This window comes from Haemaphysalis longicornis, unplaced genomic scaffold (assembly GCF_048455015.1).
Source record: "Haemaphysalis longicornis isolate Haplotype H1 unplaced genomic scaffold, Haemaphysalis longicornis Haplotype H1 scaffold_5, whole genome shotgun sequence".
Taxonomy (NCBI): domain Eukaryota; kingdom Metazoa; phylum Arthropoda; class Arachnida; order Ixodida; family Ixodidae; genus Haemaphysalis; species Haemaphysalis longicornis.
Window position 1 is genome coordinate 22,120,697 of NW_027526385.1, and position 21,720 is coordinate 22,142,416.

Below are 21,720 nucleotides of genomic sequence, written 5' to 3' on the forward strand. Positions count from 1 at the left end.
GCAAAGAAAATAAAAAACATTTGCACCAGTGAAGGTGTTTCATAATCAGTGAGATCAAGATACACGGGTCGCTTACCCAGCAATGTTTAAGCAATGACAAGCAACAATTAAGATAAGCAACGATTAAGCAAAGCATTGTGACGAGGGCAAAATATCCTCACTATATACATATCATCATTCTAAGGGGATGTCGGACAGAAATTTTCGATATTCCGTTCCCCAATTGTAATGTTCTACTGGGGATATTTGTTATAGTTGTAGCTTTAGGTCGTCTATCATGTGAGTAACATTATTGGGAATAGCGTTGAGAGAGCAAAATATTGTTGCGCAGGTACCAAATATAACATAATAAAAGGTTATCGCCCTTGTAAAGGCTGCCCTATTGCTAGCATTAGCCTAATGTTCAACAGCATAGGTTGGATATGCAGGGTTATGGCCGCTCAATGAATAGGAGGTCGATGGAAAGGCCCCGCACGGGGCACCTTGAGCAATCCTGGTGACGGTACTGGCGATACCGCGGACCCCGAGCCCCCAAACATAAGCTGGATCCAACCGTGGCGATGTGTTTATAGGTGGAGGGTTAGAAACCACGAACGGTGGCCGTCGGAGCCCAGGTCAAGCTCCGGCGGATGGGCTCCCTGTCTGTTCACCAGGCAGGGAGCTCCGGGACCTCTTTGACTACCAGGGTAAGGTCAAAGAAGAAAGTACCCCCGTCTCCCTGCTTTTTCCTATGCTATATGGATAAATCAAACAACCCCCCCCCCCCCCAGACGTGATCGGCCCCCGAAAAGGGGCCGCACCGAAGTTTCCTTTCCATCCCTTCCAACAATCCACAATCCGAAACCTGACAACTATCCTCGATTCTTGGTTATCGAGGCAGTTGACAAAACAAACCCTGTTTCTTCCATGTCCATATTCTTGATCACTAAGTTCCTGGAAGGCATCCTCGGAAAATCGTTTGATGCTAAGAAACTCCGTACCGGTGAAGTCCTCGTCAATGTCAAGACGCAGCAACAAGCCACTAACCTCCTGTCGCAAACCTGCATGGCAGATCTGGCCATCAGAGTCACTCCCCATCGTAGCCTCAACAGCTCTGAGGGTGTGATCTCGGAGACCGATTTGTTAAATGAGACCGAAGCTGATCTGTTGGAAGGCCTGAAAGATCAGGGTGTAACTGCAGTGAGGCGTATCACCATCAGACGAGACAATAAGGAAATCCCCACGAAGCATATAATCTTGACATTCAACAAATCAAAACTTCCTGAGCACATCAATGCTGGCTTCATTAGGTGTGGTGTACGTCCGTACATACCTAACCCGCGCCGCTGCTACAAGTGCCAGCGATTCGGGCACGCTACAAATTCTTGTCGCGGCAAAACGACCTGCGCGAAATGCGCCGCACATGACCACCCTACTGAAAACTGTGACTCTACTACCTTCACCTGTGCAAACTGTCAGGGGCCGCACGCTGCATGGTCCCGCAGCTGTGAAAAGTTCCAATTAGAAAAGAAAATCATTAACATCAAGGTCACCGAAAACATCACCTTCCCAGAGGCGCGGAAGAGGTTCGCCTCCTTCCCTCTGGGCAGGTACGCCGACGCAGCTCGCCGGGGGGCGGAGCGGCGTCTGGTCTCGGCGGGGACCCAGTACCGCGAGTCGGACTTGGTCCCGCCCCCGCCCCCCCAGGGTTGCCCCAGGCAGCCCAACCAGCCTCCACACCGCTCGCTCACCCAGCAGCGGCTGTGGTGGCAACAACGTGTGTTGGGGATGCCGCTGCATCCACTGCTTCCTCTCCACCGGCCCAAAGCACACGCAAGGGCACGGAGATGGAGACGGAGGCAGTCGCAGCGACCCCCTCCCCCGCCTCACTGCCTGTGCCACCTGTGGTGCTCCCCACGCCTTCGGCACTGGCAGTGCAGGCAAAGAACACCCGAAAGGGTACCATGTCAAGGGGGCCCAGTCCGCTGGGTACCCCCTTGCCTTCAGATGACGACATGGACGTCGAGCCCTTCCGGCTTTCATCGCAACGGAAGGAACGGGCTCCGACGTCCAGGTCAGTAGAGAAGGCAAAAAAGCCCCTCCCAAGACTGCAAGCCCCGAAAGACCCTACATAAATAATCACACTCCAGTAGCTCTAACACATCATAATGGGAAGAGAAAACATAGTTCAATGGAACTGCAGAGGCCTTCTGAATAATCTTGACGACGTGCATGAGATTCTGCATGCCAACCAGCCAAGTTTAATGTGTGTCCAGGAAACACATCTTAATTCCAAACACACAAATTTCTTGAATAGTTACCTGGTATACAGGAAAGACAGGGATGGCTGCACACACTCTTCTGGCGGTGTGGTCATAATCGGCCGCAAATCCTTAGTATGCCACCCTGTCACCTTGAACACCGTCCTTGAGGCTGTAGCAATACGCTTAATAATATTTAATAGGTTGATAACGGTATGCTCCATATACATTCCTCCTGATGTTACACTTTTGAGCTCTGACTTCGAGGCACTGGTTGACCAGCTGCCCGAACCGTACATTCTAACAGGCGACCTTAATGCTCAGAATTCTCTTTGGGGCTCTTCTCGTACGGATGCCCGGGGTCGCCTGATAGAAAGGTTTCTTACATCCTCTGGAGCATGCATTTTCAACAACAAACAGCCTACGTACCATAACATAGGTCACAACACATACTCATGTCTTGACTTGGCTATTGGCTCCGCAGTTCTCTTTCCTCTTCTCGAGTGGGGTGTGGGAACTGACCCATATGGCAGTGACCACTTCCCCACCTCACTTACATATATAGGTAAAGGCCCAAGCAGTTCATCTTCCCATAATAGGTTCAATGAAGCACGAGCTAACTGGAATACATTTACAGAGACATCCAAACTACACCACACATCCATAGGACACCTACACGTTGAAGAAGCTACCCAACTCCTCACGGCGCACATCCTCGACGCCGCCGAAAGGTCCATTCCCCACGTCTCTGGTGCCCCGCGCAACCAGCGGAGGCCGTGGTGGAATGAGGACTGTAGGCGGGCGCGAGAGGCCCAGAACAAGGCGTGGGGTATCCTTCGTCGGTACCCCACGTCGGGAAACCTCCTCTTGTTCAAACGGGCCAAGGCATTAGGAAAATGTGTGCGCCGTGAGGCAAAACGAGAGAGTTGGCGTACATTCGTAACATCAATAAACTCCTACACAGACACACGGAAAGTATGGACACGTATACGCAAACTCAAAGGACAACAGACACACAGCCTGCCCCTGGTCAGTACAACAGGGGACACTCTGGAAGACCAGGCTGACACACTCACACAACACTGCCAACACGTGTCCAGTTCAGCACACTACACGAACACTTTCCTGAAACGTAAAGCCTCTTGTGAAAAGAAGTCCCTACACGACAACAACAAATCACAGACTTCTTACAACTCCCTGTTTTCACTACATGAGCTGAGGGCTGCTCTGAGCACGTGTAAACCCTCAGCTCCAGGCCCAGACAACATTACATACACAATGATACAACACCTACACGCAGACACACTTGAAGCACTTCTACATCTATATAATAAAATATGGCTTTCGGGGCACATTCCACACTCTTGGAGGGAGGCCATTGTAGTGGCTTTCTTGAAGGAGGGAAAGGACCCGTCGTCCCCCTCAAGTTAACGTCCAATAGCCCTGACGAGCTGCCTGTGCAAGCTCTTCGAGAAGATGATCAATCGCAGGCTCGTGTACTTCCTCGAGTATAATGGTCTTCTCGAGAGCTGCCAGGCAGGATTTAGGGTGGGGCGATCGACGAACGATCAACTCGTAGCTCTTGACTCATACATCAAGGATGCCTTCGTGCATAAGCAGTATTGCGTAACTGTCTTTTTCGACCTTGAGAAGGCCTACGACACCGCTTGGCGTTATGGGATCCTTAGTGACCTCAGGTCATTCGGTGTTCCGGGGAATATGTTGAACACACTTGTAAGTTATTTGTCAGAGAGAACGTTCAGAGTAAGAGTTGGTTGTGCACTCTCAAAGGTTCACGTCCAAGAAAATGGCGTGCCGCAAGGTGGCGTGTTGAGTTGCACTCTGTTCATAGTAAAGATGAACTCTCTTGGAAAGGCACTGCCACCCACAATCTCTTATTCCATGTATGTAGACGACGTGCAAATATCTTTTAAATCATGTAATATGTCTATATGCGAACGCCAAGTCCAGCTCGGTGTCAAGAAGCTTGCCGGCTGGGCAGACAGGAATGGGTTTAAATTGAATCCTGCAAAAAGCTCCTGCGTTGTGTTCCCCAGGAAGCGCGGGGTCCATCCGGACCCAGACATTACTCCCAATGGCGTGTCGCTTCCTGTGAACAAGGAGCACAAGTTCTTAGGTGTTGTACTTGACCAGAAACTCACATTCATTCCACACATCAAGCAACTTAAACATAAATGTCTGAAAACAATGAATATACTTAAGGTTCTCTCCCATCAATCGTATGGATCCGACAAAGAACTCCTACTACGGCTCTATACTGCTTTGGTTGGGTCTCGTTTAGACTATGGCAGTGTGGTATATGGGTCGGCGACTAAAACAGCGTTGCGAATGCTTGACCCAGTGGTACACTTGGGGCTACGGCTTGCGTTGGGTGCTTTTCGCACTAGCCCTGTTGAGAGTCTGTATGCCGAGTGTAATAAGTGGAGCCTTGAGAACCAACGGACGTACATGGACTTACTTTATGCTTTTAAAATTTCATCGTTGAATAACCATCCTTTTTATCCTGTCTTTAACGACACATCCACATCTGTGCTCTTTGCAAATCGCCCATCCGTTCCTCTGCCCTTTTCACTTCGAGTGAGAGAGCGAGCCTCGGATCTGAGCGCTTCGTTTTTAGACGTGTACAGATCATCCTTTTCAGATATTTTACCTCCTTGGAAAGTACGTCCTGTGGCCTCCGACCTTTCTTTTATGAAACTTGACAAAAATCGGGTACTGCGAGCTGCAATACTGCAGCACTTTCTGTCTCTGCAGTTTAAATACCCACTTGCAGAATTTTACAGTGACGCGTCTAAAACCTCGACTATGGTCTCCTGCGCTGGTCATGGTCCGAATTTCAGTGCAGCCAGAACCATGAGCGTCCACACAACACTTTTCTCAGCAGAAGCATATGGAATTTTGTTGATTGTACGACACATACTTGAAAATCAAATTCCCAATTCCATCATCTACACAGATTCCTTGAGTGTTGTTCGCGCACTGTCATCGCATACACCCCCCAAAAACCACATAGTTAATCTTGTATTCAGCACTATCATGTCCGTGTATGCGCAGAAGCATGAGCTGGTCCTCTGCTGGGTCCCAGGACACGCAGGGATCGCTGGTAACGAGTTGGCAGACCAGAAGGCAGCTGCTGCTGCACTCAGGAACACTGTAGACATAACAACCGTACCCTACACAGACCTCAAGCCACACATAAGACAACACCTGCGCAGAACATGGCAAACACACTGGGACGAACAGACAGACAACAAGTTACACGTTATAAAACCACGCTTGGGACCATACACCACTGACACACGCAACAGACACACAGAAGTCGCCTTGGGTAGGCTGCGGATAGGGCACACCCATGCAACGCACTCGTATCTGCTGACGGGATCTTCTAGACCCCTGTGCAGCAGTTGCGGAGAGGCCCTATCCGTAGTGCACATACTAATCACATGCAAGGCACTTCACACAACACGACACAAACCCTTCAGAGAACTCTACAGACAACATTTTCCCCTACATCCATCGTTTTTTCTAAGTGACAATGCCATTGTTTCTGTGAAACGTGTGTTTGAGTATTTAATAGACGTCAAGTTTTTAAACCTCATTTCTTATCACGCATCATGAAATCTGGCCCTATACACCAACCATGCTCATTGTCGTTTTGTAATTTCACTTTTGGTTTTTTCTGACTTTACTTAGTTTTTAAGGTTTCACCCCTCATATATGACTATTGTTTTGGCGCTCTTTGCCCCAGTTGGCCTTGCGCCATAAACATCCAACCATCATCATCATCATCGATGGAAAGGAGGTCCGGCCTGCCGAATGCGCCCCTCCGCCGCTGACGGCGTCATTTTCTTTTTCCGACAGTGCGTTGGCCGTGGCGCTGATTATTGGTGAAAGAACCGCGGCGGCTTCCGGCTGCAGAAGACAAACGGCAGTAGTTCGTATCATCGTAATTTTTAAAATTATGCGATCGTTCCTGGGCGTCGCACAATATTCGGCATTTTCCAAATAGACACAGCACTGCATTTTTTACCCGCTTAGCGCGACATTGAAAACGTCCCGAACTTGGAGGTTCATATCTTTAACATGTTTCCTAAGGAGTACGCGTGTGATGTTAGGCGCTTCATGGTGTTACGTTTATTAAAGCCCTCAAGAACTGTTTTTGATAATATTTCACATGCAGCGCGATTATCACCAAATTAAGAGAGGGGACCGCAGCCTTTTTGTTATTTGCGGTACGCAGAAATAAGAAAAAACTATTTGATGCGGCGACGTATCGCCCACTTCTGTGACTGTGACTCGATTATACTCCTTCTTAAATTATTCACGTTTCTTTTTAAATTCCGCCAAAGACCCCCCGGATTCTTTCTTTGTAATGTCTCTGGTTGATTACCCGAAATTATTACGCAATGAATTTATTGCTGCAAAAAGCTAATGGGTAAAAATTAGGCAACATTCAAAAAGATTCCCGTGTTTGCCTAAAAGATTTAGATAAAGTGTAGATTCTTCAAATGAATTCGGGAGGGTTTTGAATGGAATGTTCATCGTTCAATGCATTGTATTTATACCGGGTGTATTTGTGATTATGCAGGCAACTCTATGTAGACAGGCTTTCCGTGTAGCACAGGTATAATTATTCTGATGTCCCAATAAGCGCTCTTCGTTCGTTCATTCACCTATAAATATTTTACCGAAGGTGGTTCACCAGTTGGGTCTTACAATCAGAAGCGTTTCCAGGAAAGATAAGGAGAAGCTGTAGAAAGACGAGGAGAAAAACGTTTATCCAATGGAAGAGCTGGCTAGTGGGAGGGGTCATCAGGAGGCCCTTGCGACGTCGTCCGTGTGTCCACCAGCGAGCTTTTGACATCACCAGTCCAGTTTGCTAGCAGCTTTGTAGTTTTTATGCACACGTCACGTATTTCACGGCTGGGGTGTGGGTTCCTGCTGTCGGAACACTGCAAGGCGGGCAAAAACAGCGTCGCGAAAAAGCCGCAACTTTTCTCTTGGAACTGGGAATGCGGGACTCTAAAAATTTCTCCACACATGTGCGTACTACTTAGCACAGCCGGACAACTAGCTAAATGCGGCTAGCTAAATCTCCCTTCATACAGGACACAAGAACTGACACACCCCACCAGTAGATGTTTGCCAATAGATGATGGTCAGTTTAAATTATGCCTGTTTTTCAATTGCGCTTGAAGATAGCATCCAATGCGTTCGGTTAATAAATGCTGTTAGTCATGCAGCCGCGTGTTAATGCATCAACCCAATAAAACTTTTAGACCATATTTGCACTGCAACAGGCTGTAATCGCCCCGAGATCGAACACAGTCGGTCTCTGGCGGCGGCGGGACGAACCGCTCCTAGTGTGGATGGCGCACTCGCGTCGTCTCCTCGTTCACGTTGCCGCGGCGAGAGACGCGCGCTGCACACGATAAAAAACAAAAATGTGCACTTTTTTGGCACTAAGCAGTGGCATAGTTACCTCTGCCGGCGGTTTTTATCTAGGAACTCAATAATTAGCGGCCGTTGCGGGATAATGCGCTAGTTTAGTTCCACGAAACATCGTCGCCGTGGTAACTGTTTGCGCGTGTAACGTGCTAGGAACTTTGTTTCTACACATTGCACTTTTCTTATTGAGTGCAGTTGTCTGTCGTTCCGGGAACGTCAAAGACTGCTTTTTGAAGTTGGCTAAGTGGTTCTTTAAAAGATAAAATTTTACGGGTCTTGCCGCTTCTTACAGGCCTGGGGTAAGGAGCGACAAGACCAGCGCGTATATTCGTACATTTGCTACACACTTTTAAAACTGCGCTGTGTCCTTTTAGAAAGAAGAAACGAACAAAAACAATTGCGCTCCACACGACCTGTTTGCTATCGCCCATACATTAACGGGGACGTATTTTAAACACAAAAGCGCCTGTGTGATCGAATTATTCCCGTGCCTCTAAAAATATAATTTTTGGCCAGTCGTGGCTTATACTGTTTTGCTAATTGTATGTACTATTTAAAGTACTTTTTTGTGGATGCACAAGAGTATTTCAGGGGGATTTCTCGGTAAAATTAAGCAGCTGTGAGTTTGCGCCTCTACTGTGGCATTTCGTATGCATTCTTATATGTCCAATTTTCAAACAATGACCTCGTCCAAAGATGTGTTTCACTCAGCATAACCAAATGACTAATATGGTTAGGTCTAACCCCTTAAGGTGGACCTACATTTTAAGAAGTAAAAATCGCCCAATTTAGTGTACGTTGTTGCCCACATGTGTGAAGGGTTTGTGGCACGACTTACTGAATCGTTATCATTTTTCCACAATGCTGGCTTTAAAAGCCATTTTGAAAAAGGTCAGCCATGATGTCTGAACAATCCCGGGCCAAAAGGCAGGTTACTCAGTTTTCAAAATAGCTGGCGTTTGCTTGTTGAAGTACTGCGTTTTCACAGCTACGGAAAACGACGCCTAGCGTACTTCCAGGTGCAAGTAATAGTGATCGCCAACGTTTGGTTTCCCCTGTTACACGGTTTCTCCTTGCGCTTCATTTTGAACGCCAGGAGACCGCCCAGCCTACCTCCCTCCTCCGCCTGCCCCCCCCCCCCCCCCCCCCCACCGAAAAAAAAACACAAAACTTTTGTCCGTGCCTTTTTAACCAATCCTCCAGAATTAAAGGCCCAGACAAAAGCGAGTTTCAGCTTATGAGTTACCTTGAACCCGTGGCGCTATTTCGTAACGAGAAATAATAGAGACGAACGTTTTACAGCGTCTGCAACAGGGTCACTTTATTTTCCATCTTTTTGGTCCGTAAGCCACATTACGGAAAAACGCAAACACATCTCGCCGTTCTAGGCACCCGTTAGATCTTAAAAGGAACGCAAAGGGTCAACAGTGCCGGCGTAACAGAAACTCTGGGCTCACTGTGAGGTCCGGTAAGCTTGGTTTACACACTGTAAACATGCCTCTCACTTAAAAAAACTATCTAAACATAAATGTTGACTGTACTGCGCGCGTTAGCAATTTATTTCGCAGGTTCACTTGCGATGAAAGCCTTAAATAAGTGATCCGACACCGTTATTCGTCAAACCTGCCTTCAGAGTCCCTCAACTTTCTTTCAACTAAAGCTGCTCGCGAACACCTCGTTGAACGGTTGCATTTATATATCTGCGCTTGTTAACATTAAGTAATTGGATGTTGCCTTTCCAACCTACAAAAAATATTGTAAGCTCAGAAAAAATCTCGGGACAGTTAAGTGGTGTAACCATTTCAGGGCATCCCACAAATGCAAGAAACTGTCATGCCACCAATGAAGGCGATTTAAACTGCTGTTCTAAACTGAATTCCGGAGATGGAGGCTTCCTGATATGTTTCTATTTATGCTTTCATTTGGGGCTCAAAGCCATGGTCTGGAAAGATTGATCTTGCTACGAGCCATGGCGTAGACGCTCGGTGTCATTATTTCGGCCGTGCTGTGATTCCCGATGGGTCGCCGTTTTTTCGGCGTAGTAATGAAAACTTGTTGCCTCTTCCATGCAATACATGCAATACACTAAACGTAGAGAAACCGAACTACAGCTTACCATTCTTTTCTGCGCCTTTCATGCTCACATACGGCGCGAGGAAGGTACGAAGCGCGCTCACAGTGTGCATTCTATCGGACCGCTCAGCGGAGCATCCACACTAGCAGCGCGACGCTGTCGGCACCTATATGTCGATCTCGAGGCGAATCGCCGCTTTACCAATCCTCGTGCGGCCACTTAACGACGACTGAAGCGGCGGCTTAATCACATCCGTCCTCAAACACGATTACTAATTCGTGCCTGCATTTAATGTCATAAAATGCTTTGGTATTCTATAGACATCTTTCCGCTCACTTGTAGTAGTATTATTTTTTATATACGTAAAATAAGACTCTAGATTAAGCCGCTTTCATTGGTGATGATCGCCGATTCTCCAAAGGCGCTCCGAAGCGGGAGCCGGGGCAGCCGTAACCCATGGGTGGCGCCACCGCCGAAAGTTGAGGCGGCACGTGACAACTCCGCTTTCAAGCGTTCGCCCGTTGCCTGCGCGCGATTCCGCCGGCGGGACCGCCTAATCATCGAGCGTCCGATTTTCTTTCATCCAGAGGCCGTGGCAGGGGCGAATACTCGTCCTAGCCGCTCTCTGGAAGGTAACATTTATCATACATGAAAAAAGATGCGCACCATCGGTATGCATATCCTCATCCCAAGACAAAGCGGAAACGGACGAGTGAAAGAACTTAAAACTGCAAAGATTGCAAAAGATTGCACGGCATTCATATTGCCGCTACTCCTACTGTGTAAGGAGTTTTTATCATGGAAGACAACAAATACACCCGAAACCTGTCCGAAAATTAAAGTAAAGAAGACGGAACCTCATGTTATACATGGTACATGTTTAGTGTTCCTTTTGAAGAACTATGTGAACTCCTAGTATTTACTCCAAATCCACTAGAGAAGTCTTTGGTGTAGCATAGTAAGATGGTATATTCATATTTACTACTCACATATGCAATGTAACTAAATTTGGTGTTGCGAAGAATACTTTAATATTTCAAATATATCTTATAAAACTTGGTATAGTTTCTCTATATTGAACGGTATTATTAGTCACATCCTTCGATTCCGCTTTTGCATGCATCAAAAAGTGCCTGTCAGACGTCAAATTAGTTATCTTCTTGAGACTCACTACCCTAAAATCTCTTGACGGAGTCTAACCCCCATATGTTAGGAATGCCTGTCATTGAAAGAAATCTAAACATTATTTGATGTGCGCTCGTCACATTTGTAGAGGTAAAAAATAAAAACGGGAATCAATACTTCAAGATACTTTAATCAAACAAATATAAACCGGGAATTCACAATGACTGTAACAGCAGGTGATATCAGTGATGTTCCGTGCTGGAAATTTTCCCTTTTCTTTTGGGGTTGGAGTTAGTAACAGCTCAAGCAGGAACATCCGGAAAGAGCGTGCACATTAAAATTGGCACTTTTGGAACTTTTGAAGTTGACTGCTTATGGAATCATATACGCCTATTGAAGGTTCCCTGAGTAACAAGAGCAACTGCAATGCCTCGTTTTCCCCCTTGCAATTTCAATGTGTAGTTATACTCCGGGGTGCAGTTTTTCTAGCTCTTCACTATAACTTTAGTTAAAGTGCCTCTATTTGTCATCCGGACAATTTAATTTTATATCATTGAACTCGTGCTTTGCACTGTGAAATGTGTTTTCACGGGAATTTTTCTATTGTCTGGTAATTTCCGTCCCTATATGTTGGAAGCTAAACTAGAAATGTTGTACTATCCAAAATTAAGATATACAAACGAGTGAATGCATTCGCCACATCCCAAATGGAGCCACTTTTTATGGGATCATATTTCAAAGGTAGTGTGAAAAACTTCAATGACGTGGATGCGACTCACCAGGTTTTGCAAGGTCTGCTTTCAACCTGCTACTGTACGGAGCAGACAAAACAGTCTGTTATGGTGAAGGCAGATGCTGAAGGAAGGCAATATTTTTCGCTCATCAGTTTACTGTTGTGCCGGCAATCCTGCAGCCTCTTTCCTAGCTTTCTCTCCAACAGGCTGTTGACAAAGCACTTCTGTCTAAGATCGCGCAGCAAGAAAACAGTTGCGCTCGGAAGAGCCAAGCTGGCACTTGTCTCTGGAGGCCGGTGATGGACTTGGAAATCGGCTTCCAATGTCTGCTTGCCGCCTCTTTCAAGTGAAAGCATTGGCTGCATTCGATTGGATGACAAATACCGCCAGCCGCTCACCCGCAAGCAGCCACATCAATGGCGGGTGCTCAAAATTCTCCACCTTAGAACAATCGCCTCGGTGTGGAGTTTTCGCGCACACCGTTGGTATGCCGTCGTGGCTCTGAAAATAACGGCGCGAAGAGCTCCTTTTACTTTCAGCAGTCGTAGGCGCCTCTTTAACGAATAAATGTATCCCCCGCTCGCTGTTCGTCGGTCTTGCTTTCGTGGCCCTTAAAATTTCAGTGCACTTCGTCTAACCCGGTTTAAACGTTTTGTAATACTCTCTCTTCCTTTCTCTCTTACTTTTTAGAAGCAAAGAGTCGTTCCAAAAAAAACGGTTGAAGGGAACCGGGAGCTGAACATTTTGGCTTAGAACATGTTTGTGGAGCCGTACGGAAGACAATATCGCTTTTCCCATGAGTTCCCATGAGTTGGCAGACCCGTATCCTTCATTCCTCAGAGAAGGCCAGCAATACTGTGGGAACACTATCATTCAGAGCACGTGGACTAGGCAGCAGCAGCTGTGTCATATGGCCGACCTCCCCGTTTTCCACAAATTTTTTAAAAGAAATATATCAAAACCCAAAACCGTACAATGCCTTTGCTAGGATGTTCATCGCAGCACTGACAATTTGCGCGTGGTAGTGTTAAAGAATGGCCTACGAGGCAAGGAATGGCCAAATACAGAAATCGCAAGTATACACTTAAGCCCGAGGTGTAGTTATCCCCGGCAAAAATTGTGGCCAATCCCCTCAATGAATGTAAAATGAGAGCGAATCTATTCTTCAGTTCCCGAGCTGCTCTTTTGATACCTAAAGTGATGTTAGTCAAGACAAGAAATGCAGTTCATCCTATCAGTAAAGTTGGAATGCCAGCCAAGCAGCAATTGAGGTGGTTAACTGCTATTTCTATGCCCTAGGGTTGTATATTTTAGCTACTCCAGAGGTTAGTTGCGTAGTCGGCGGTTTGCTGTACACGAGTGCACTGTAAAGATTTCCGAATCGAAGCCGCTCCGCTGTTATAATCTTTCCCCTCGTCCTCTTCGCTCACCCTGCAAGGCCAGAGTCAAACCCTCCGTCCACCTCCCCCCTTCGGAGCTGCCATTCTTGTCCACGATACGGAGCTCAGCCGCCCAGGATACCCTCTAGGAAGTCACGGGGGGGATGTATACAGGGGTTTAAATGTGAACTTCGTCCCTGTAAAATAAGGCGCAACCGTTTTCATGTGCCCACAGAAAGGCTGATGGAATATCGAACGTGTGCGAACCTCACGTAATGCCTTGGGGATATACACATCAGTCAACTACTCCTTGACCTCTTCATCACATGGACACCAGGTCAATCATCCCTCGAAGAAAATGAGGTGGCTGACGCCCTGCCTGCTCCTTTCAACACAGGGCATCACCACCCGCGTCTCAAACTACAGTGCATTTCGGTCTCTCTCCTGCTTACCTATACACGCTACAACACCATTCTTCCCAACAATCGCAACCTTTTACTTACCCTGCTCAACCCAACCCTCTACTATCGAAGAACCGTTTGTTGGTTATCACTTATAAACAAACACGAATTACAACGCACCTATGTTCAATTCGGTTTCTGTTTCCGTATACACCCTCAATATCACTTCTACCCTTTTCACTTCTGTCACTTCTACCACATAGAAATGATAGAATCCGTATACGCCACATCCGTATACACCACAATATCACTTCTACCACATAGGAGTACTGGCCTTGCCAAGACGTTTCATTACTCGGCCCCATCCCCGCCTTTCTACAATGAATGTGAGGGCCTGCGGACTCTATCGGTCCATGCCGTCCAGATTTCCCTGGTCAGGTATGCCAGGGCTTCCTTGACGACACAGGGCAGACTGATTCCAACCCATACCACCGAGTGACTCCTCGACCACCACTATCACCTCCAATAAACATTTGTTATCTCTCTATTTCTTATTTTCCTTTTTTTCACACATTGTGGACAACATTTCTCACTCGACGGCTTGCCAGTTTATAGTTTTAAATTGACGCAAATACAACACTTTTACCGAATGTGTCAGAACTCACTTGTATTGCACCTTTATTGTATAGCCAATATTTTCACAAGCAACTGATTTTGACCGCACCTTGTGTTCATCGCAGGTTACACTTCATCACCTGGGAAAGTCATCGCTATGGTTAGCTTTTTGCTGAGCCCCTCTGTGGCACATATACTGCATTTAAGACGAAGCAACGTGCACTACGCACAAACTGAAGGCTCTTTGTGTTAATATATTGTGCACAAAGCAGTGCACAAACGCTATCCCTGGGGGAAAAACCGCAACTATTCCTTACTCCACGCCTTGCATATTCCTACATTCGAAGAGCTAGTGATATGGAACCCCCGTTTCTTTGCTGGAAAAGTAAGAAAACAAACTTAATTACGAAGGTTGAGTGGAAAAACCTGCTTATTCTTACCCTCTGTGCTTCCTAAGCAAGAGAGAGTGCCTCATACTTTACGCTTCGACAGGTGGGAAGAGTGCGTGCACCCCAGAGTGTTTGAAGGAAGTAAGGCATCAAAAGAAATAACTGCCATTTGTGTAGCTTTAGCTTGCCTCTGTTCCGTAATCCTGAAAATGTCTTTCTCATTAAAACTGAAGTTCACTGAATTTGAAGTTTTAAGTGCTCGGTAAAAGCATTGTTCACTATCTCGTCGCCAGTGCTAATAGGCTGGGGCAAGAGTGATTTGTTGAAAGGTACGTTTATCTTGTTTTAATGCGTGTAGAAACAGGCTTAGCCCTCGTGTCCAGTGCTGTTAAATTTTCAATCGTCCAAGCGTTCCTTATTGGTTGTGCAGCGAGACTTCGAAAAAAGATTTTTTGACGCGTTCCTTGATTTTAATAAACGTAAAGTTGGCTTAGATTTGAAATCTTTCCCCGACTATACACCAGCAAAATGTGACATTATTAGAATTTCAATTTCACGTTATTTTGGACATTGACGCATGCATGTAGTCATATTCACGGTGCTGGTAAAAGGAGACTCGTACGTCTCCTCACGGCGCTTCCCGCTCGCGACCCTAAAAGAGTCTTTCCTGCAGCCGGTACAAATAATCCAAGAAATCACAGGAAAATTCTTTAGAACCGGGCATAAACAAAAAGCAAACCACAAAAAATAGAAATTATGACAGAATAATTTGAACCCTCACACACCTTTAGGTTTCTTGGAAACGAAGCATACTTCGTCTAACAAATGGTGTGTCCTAACCAAAACGCATCACAACAAATCCGACTTTACACTGGGGAAGGCCACATAATGATAATGATTATGGCAAAACGAAATAAATGCAGGAAGAGCACACTAATGCTTGGCTTGAAGGTAACGAAGCTGTACCCAACTTTCACGACCACCACGACGATTCAAGTCCATGATTGCAGCCGATTAGTTTCTTCATTGCTGCAACGACCTTTACTCCATCTTTGTTGCTATAAGCGAGCTTTCGGATAAGCGGGGTTCGTCTCTCGTCAGGTGACTGCTACGGACCCTTCGTTGTCTTTTGTTGAGGATGCTACTCTTGCAAGAGCCATTACGGCAGCGGTTGACCGCGTGTCAAGTATATTGTTAGAAGCCATTCAGAAAATGCAAGCTCAAATGCAACTGATGTCGTTGCAGTTTTCTCAGCCGTCCTGACCTTGTCAGGGCATGCTCGCTTTCATGCAGCAGGCAAATCGAAACTGCGCTCATCAACCATTGAGCCTTCCACAAGCTCCCACCACTCCTCCCCAGCGCTTACCAGTTAGCCAGCCAATCACAGCCTCTTTGTTAACGACACCCCACACCAACCCCAGGGCTATTAATGTAAAAAGACTTGCACGTCCGCTTGCACGTCCGCAGTCTTCGAGGCTTTTGTGATTACAGGGAGGGCGAGAACTGCGTCAGTGCGCCATCTTTGGCACTTTCAACCAAAGAAATCCACTTTTTGGTGATATAAGGGGGTGTCTTGTGACCATGCGCAATGGGCGACTTGTGTGCACACTTGTCGGTCAAGATCATCTCCTTTCACATGACTAGGCGTTGTTTGTGTTTGAATGTAAATGGGGATGAGCGATTGCAGATTGCTGCGTTTTATTTCTACGTAATACTATGGTTGTTTTTTCTTTCGAATCATACACAGATGTGCGGGATTTGTTGTTTTCTTTTGTATAAAACAAGTTGAAGTCTTGGGTGTGTTTCGTCTTTTCCTCCTTCGGCCTGTATTAAAGTTCATCAGAAGTGTGAGTTCACCCTTTTACGTTTACAAACGCGTAATTTCCCCGTGAAGTTTCCGAGGTAAAACCTTTTAAGTCGACCGTGACGGTGTGCCAGAAAGCTGTGAATATGGCAGGAGTCTTCAACTCGCATCTTGTGTCTTGGGAATTTAAGACAGACACCTCAGTGAAACGTATGTGGGAATGGGCAGGGGATAATATCTTACACTGTCGAAATGTAGGCAAAGCCACTATCATAAGTAGTCAGTCTCGGTCTGTCCACGACCTCACGTTCGCAGTGTCAGAACTGTTGTCTTCGCGGTCAACATTTCATTGCGACCGGAATAACGACCACATCCATGTTCTTTTTAAAATAGTTCCCACCGCGAAAATACCAAGCCACAGGGTACATTCATTTATCAAAATTATTAAATTTTCCTTGGAGTTCGGTAATGCTATCTCGATTTGTCTACGCATGGAACAAAACTTGAGCGCTGAAAGAGTTGTCGCTGCTCCTAAATAGGTAAAGAAAAGTTTCCTGTCTCCCGAATCCACAACTTACGTAGTCCATTGTGGGATGAGAAATGTACCAGAGATTTCTGACGTAAAGAAGCTGCTTGGTAGCAGCTTCTTCACATTCAGAGCCAAGCGAACTGGGTTAAGTTGAAATTTCAGCGCGCAATTTTCAAGCGAAGTGTATTAAGCGCGAAGGAAACCTATCATTGACCGATGTTCAGCCCTATCGCAACCAAACCATAGGAATGCATTATTCAAGTTTATGAGGTCTAGGAAATTATCGCCATCTCTGAACGCAGCCTCACCGGATTTTACGCCGGAAGAAGCCATGGATTTCCTAGAGAATATTGCTGGTGACATACAGCTGCGATTTGCGAAGATTCGAGCGACAAGCCGTCGAAACTTGGGTACGACTGATTCTTTAGAAGTCACTACAGGTAGAATGGATCGAATGATTTCTTGTCTCGTAGCGTCTGCGCAAAGACCGCATGGTTTACTGCGGCGATGAGCAAATTGCTGTACAATGAAGACTCGACAGATCTTCTAAATGTGGTTAATATTTCTTCAAAACGCGGCGATACTCACCAAATGGCGTTTGGCCATGTTTTTTTCTTTACTCAAGAAGCCGGACATTGCTAATACAATTGGTAACATTAGCCCAAAAACGCTAATATCTACCCTAGTTAGAGTAATTGATCGCGTTTTGCTTCTCCTGGTTAACACATTGTTCAGTGATTAAGAAATACTAAACTGCAGACAAATGTGGCTTAGGAAACGATGGTCCATCTGGTGTGCGCATATCGATTTGGAAGGTCGCAACTCCTGGGCTCGACGGAATAAGCAGGCTGGAACGTTGGTCAGTCTAGATATCCCAAAAGCTTACGACAGTGTGGAATATGGCATACTCGTAGATATTCTGACCTATTATTCGTTCCGGCAGTAAGCCACTGCGTGGATAGGGGTTTTTATAGAAACCAGAGGATTCTTTTGCTATCAACAAGACTACGCCTCTTCTCGGTATAAGCAGACGCGTGTAGTCCCGCAGGGGTCTACCGTCGCCCCCAGTATTATTCAATGTGCTTTTGAGCTCTATGCCTATTCACCCAGATGTACACACATGTTTACACGCGTGATATTCGCATGATATTCGCAAAATCTCTGTACGATATTCATTCCTTGTTTCATTCTCTTCAGTCACATTTCAACACCTTTGAATTATGAATAAGCACATTAAAAGTTTTGTGAAATAACATTAAATGTGCCATTTTTATGTTTCATCTTACAGACGCAAAATTGATTTGGTTATCCTATCATCAGCAATAGATACGGCAGGTTCATTCCCTAAAATCCCGTAGCTTGTACGCCTGTGCTCTATCTTCTTCATTCCTGTACATACTCATCATCATGCTGTATTGACCATTCTAGGTACTGCAGCTCTATAGTAAACGTTGTTACGAACGTCACTCTCTCCGTATCATTAAGGGTGGTGTTTCTTTAGTCCCACTTTGTAGCGAGCGTACCATTACTTGCCATAAAATCATTAGGACTTCCATGCAGTTTGGAATGTGTAATGGCGCCAAAAATAAACAAAAAATAAAGGTGGTTGGCCACCTTTATGCCCACAACACCTAGAGCTGTCCGCTGTTCGGACACTTCAGTTCAGGAGTTATTTTTCAGGCCAGGAGCTAGTGTTTTGGGAATCCCATGGCTCTGGGAATAGGGGAGAGAGGGATATTAGGGGCAAGATTCACCACACGAGCTTCACTATAGAGTATTGGTTTTAAGCTATATACAGAGTAGAGCTATTGACGTAAGTTCTTGATTCGAGTTTTCACAACGACGAACAAGGTAGGCATTCATACAAGGCGGATAGCAGAAGCCGCTGTGTTGTGAATGTACGGGATTTGAGTGTAGCAACGAGGAACGCGGTTTCAGAGGAGGGTTGGACGGGTGAGACCGCCGAGTCTAAAAAAAACGTAACCTATCGTGTATTTATAACCATACGATGTATACGTCATTACTTCAAAAGACGGTTTGCATAAGTGTCCTTAAGTTATGCGTACAGTCGGTAAAAGGCTTGTCGATAACGCTCAAGCGGCGTGCTGCGGACTGCGCGGGAAACATCTAGTGATAGCGCCTGGTTTGAGACCGGCGGAGTGTGAGCATCCGCGACCCGTATCAGCGCGATGGCCATGTCCCTGCTCGCTGAGACCGTCGCCTTGGCTTCCGCACCTTCTTGCGCCGTTGGAAGCGCTGCCTGCAGGGCTGGGCCGGGAAAGCATATCGGAGATCACTTGCATTAGAGGCGCCGCGTTAGTTTCCCGTCTGCATTAGCTTTGGCGCACAGTTATGGATTGCGTCATCGTTCTGGCAATGCGGTGCGTGGGTATCGCGTGCACCATTATCGGGTATCGGCGCTCGGCTGTGCGCGTCACCACCGACAGGCCAACGCCAAAAAAACTCTAGGCAGTGTGCAAGCTGTCACTGACCGATGTCCAGACGCTGAAAAACACCGTCAGCGAGGCGTTTCGGCAATTTGTGCTTGTTTTTCACACCTACAAACTGTCAGAGCATACTGTATTTAGTTATTTGTTCAGAACCAAACAAATTCTCGGAATATGGTAGCATAAAGAACATTGAAATATAATGTAGGCTCGCACAAAGAAAATAAGGACCGGATGATTCCGCCCTGTGGGCTCTAGTTGCTAAACGTCACGCTGTTAGCCCATCCCCCAAGGCTGATCAAATGAACTATAGGTAGAAGCTTTCAACTTTGATGAAAAACCTAAATGCAGTCTAAATAAGTCTGCAAGGTCCTGAGCTGACGTCAGCGTTCTGAAGAAGCGGGGGTAGTCGACTGGTTGATGTCTACGATTACTTGTGTTATACAGTCCGTGCACCCGCTTGGCATGCAAGTGCTCAGGACGTTGCGCTGGGCATGACGGTGATACTACAAACCTAGTACCTTGTTTGTGCTCCACGAGCCAGCTTTGCGCTCTGAATCCTTCCGGGAAGAGAGTCGTAGAGCGCGCTCATGAAACTGGGGTCAGTGCGGAGGCGCTACCACTCTCTCTCAATGGCGATCCACAGCTCGTCGGAGTCTGAGGTTGATAGGCCAGGTTGTTTAGACAAATTGGTTTTCATCAACCCCCCCCCCCACGTGTTCTATTATGTTCAAATCCTTGCTTCTGGCAGGCCATGGCATGTTTGTTATTCCAAGGCTTTCGAAGAGATCTTGAATTGCTTTGGCGGTGTGAACTGGCGCGCCATCTTGATGGAAATGATACGCCCGTCCGGGAATGGTCCATCCAGCACGTATGGCAAAAAGACAGTATGAATTAGGTCGGCGTAGGCTGCTGCCCTCGTCCGTCCTGTGACCCTGTGGAGCTGCCCTAGGCCTTAGTAGCTGATAGCCCCCCACACGGTGACTGTTGTCCGCCCGCTGGAGCGCACCTTCCAGACATATTTGTCGCAATACCTGCGTGATGGTGGTAAAAAGCCTATTATACCACCAAGAACTGTGATGCATATCTAGCATTTAAACATTAAGTTCATGAAAGCGCGATCGTATATCAATAGAAGCGAGAACGCTCGTGTGTTTGAGATTTCGGCTCACGTAAATATCCCATTTAAGGTGGTCAAAATTAATCCATAGGAGCTCTCCACTACGGCGCGCCTCATCGCCTCAGAAGCTTCGGCGCGTTAAACCTCCCAATCGGGCAAATATATCAGTAGGCAAAGTTTATTCTTACCGGCATTTATCACGACGCCACAACCATTTTTGCTGGTCCCAGCGGATGAAGAATGCTGCCTCGTCGCTGAATACCACGGCCCTCCAGTTATCCGCGGTCCAGTCTTGTACAACAGAAGCAAACTCTATCCGCTGGTCCCGCTGCTTTGGTTCCAGTTGGGTCTTTTGTGCAGCTGTCCTTCCTTTTATATCGGCTTCGTGAAGTCTCGACCGGATGAGTTGGGCTGAAATGTCCAACCCCAGCATGTCTCGAATTTCGCGAGGGCTGAGGACAGGATTGTCTACTGCCCATGCTACTATCAGCCTATCCTCCTCATGGGTCGTCGCTCTCGGGGGCCTAAAACAGGGAGCATCGGCAAGTCATCCTTCTTTAGTGTAAGCCTGAACAATTCTATTGACAGTTGGCAATGGGAGCCCTGTTGCCGCAGATATGGCTCTTTGGGACATCATGCGTCCCATCAAAGCGATGGCTTTCCTTTCCGGAAGAGTTAAGCGCGGTGCCATCGTCGGAACACTCACTGCAGCACAGATTCAATAGCGTGGTATATATAAAGGATTCGCTCAGTGCGCCTTGAACTTCTGCACAGCGCAGAACAAGTCAGCCCCAAGCGCAGTTACCAGGATCGGTGACCGCCAGCGCCAGATTATCTGCCCAGCGCGAAGTGCGGCAGAGTTGCTGATCAAGTGTGAACTTGGACCTAATAAGCCAAAATACTGCCTGTTTTCCAGGTTATTCAAATCCTTCCATGAGCAAACATTCTTTGTGACCGGACATGTTTCGAAAAGACATTTACCGCCAATTTCTTGAAATAATTGTGTTATGCCTGCTTGCCCCGACTGTGCCGTTTCATTCACTAAATTCGTAAATGCTCGTAGTTCCATCTTATTTTGCTACTGTTTAAGTGGGCAATATCGCAGTTGATGCCTCAAAAGGGGTAAACAATGTTTTCAAAATAATTGCTGTCCTGACAATAATGTTCAAGACATATCGCTCCTCATGAGTCACCACAACGTGTGGATGTCGGTGCGATATATATAAGGAACAATATCTTGATTTAAATGAATAAATGGAATACATGTATCACGGTTACTATTATTAAACCTCGAAAAGGCGAATCTCATTATTTTGCTACTGGATAAAATGAAGAAGGGTATTATGATTCCCGATAAGATGACATCAGTGTCGCATAAATTTAAATACAAGGGC